The sequence below is a fragment of the Alligator sinensis genome, unplaced genomic scaffold (assembly GCF_000455745.1).
Source record: "Alligator sinensis unplaced genomic scaffold, ASM45574v1 scaffold280_1, whole genome shotgun sequence".
Classification (NCBI taxonomy): Eukaryota; Metazoa; Chordata; order Crocodylia; family Alligatoridae; genus Alligator; species Alligator sinensis.
Genome location: NW_005841835.1, coordinates 747,313 through 748,714, shown reverse-complemented (window position 1 = coordinate 748,714; position 1,402 = coordinate 747,313).

Here is a 1,402-nt window from a genome sequence, read left to right as displayed (position 1 = left end):
GCAGGTGGGGGCCGCCCGGGTCTCTGAAGCCTGAGCAACCCAAGATGCCAAGACCCCCCTCCCCGCACGCCCAGCTCCTCAGTGCCTCAGGTCAGGAGGATGCGTGTCCCCCGCTGGGCTCCCCTCGGCCGCCCGCACCCCGGGGACCGATGGAGGCTTCCCCCACGCTCACAGGCACGTGGGTGTTGGCCCTCCACGAAGGTGGTTTTCGAGGCAGCTAACTCACCAGGGAAGCCCTAAATGGCCAAAAGAAAGCCAGCAGGGATTTCTTACTTACTCCCTCTCCCTAGACAAGTGCCAGGAGGTCACAACATGAAGCCAGCAGGTAGGAAGTTTAAAATGACTTCCACCTGGCATGTCATTCAGGCGGGGAGCTCGTGGACACCAGATACTGTGGATGCTGCCAATTTAGCAGACTTCCTATGCCTGACAAAGGGTGGCTGCGCCCGAAAGCTTGCTAAGAACTTTTCCCCCAACTACTCAGTTGGTCTAATAAAAGCTGTCACATCTATCCAAAGAACCTCACCTCCCTATGTCCTTAGACCAACACGGCTACAACCAAAAACCCAGCAAGAGGGATTGGACAAATTCTTGGAGGAAATGGAGCATCAGTAGCTACCGAGCATGGGAGTGAGGGGCACAGCCTCTGAATCAGAGCTTGCTAGCCCTGAAACACTGAAGGCTGCAAATAAGAGAGAAACCCTGGTCATACTGTCCCTTACAGCATCTGCGCTCTGCCCCTGTGTGACACCAGAGACTGAACAAGATGGACCTATCGTCTGACCCAGTAAGTGGTAGGTCTTATGCTCTGCACAGGCCCCAAACCTCTGCCATCCTAGCAGAACAGGGCCCGGGTGCCTGTCTCCTGCCTCAACCTATTTGGGAGTGTCAGACACAGGAGGTGATAGTGCCTTTCTGGTCAGCCTCATCTGGAGTAGTGCGTGCAGTTCTGAGCTCCACATTTTAAAAAGCATGTGGAGAAGTTAGAGAGGGTCTAGAAAGGACAACAAAGATGATAAAGGGCTTGGAAAGCAAGTCATATAATGAGAGACTGAAGGAAGTAGGCATGTTCAGCATGTGAAAAAGATGCTTAAGACGGGACATGATGGCAGTCTTCGAATACCTGAACTGCCATAAAGAAGAGGGAAAATACCTCTTCTGTCTTGCCGCTGAGCATAGGATGTGGAGCAATGGCTTGAAGTTGCAGTAAAGTAGGTTTAGATTGGAAATCAGGAAAAACTTCATCACTGTAAGAACAGTGGTGCAGTGGAATAGACAGCCCAGGGCAGCTGTGGACTCTTCATCACTGGAGGTGTTCAAGAAGAAGTTGGACAGTTGCTGGTCAGGGATGATCTAGGTGTAGCTACACCTATGTTCTACTGTGGGTATTTCCCATGCTTCT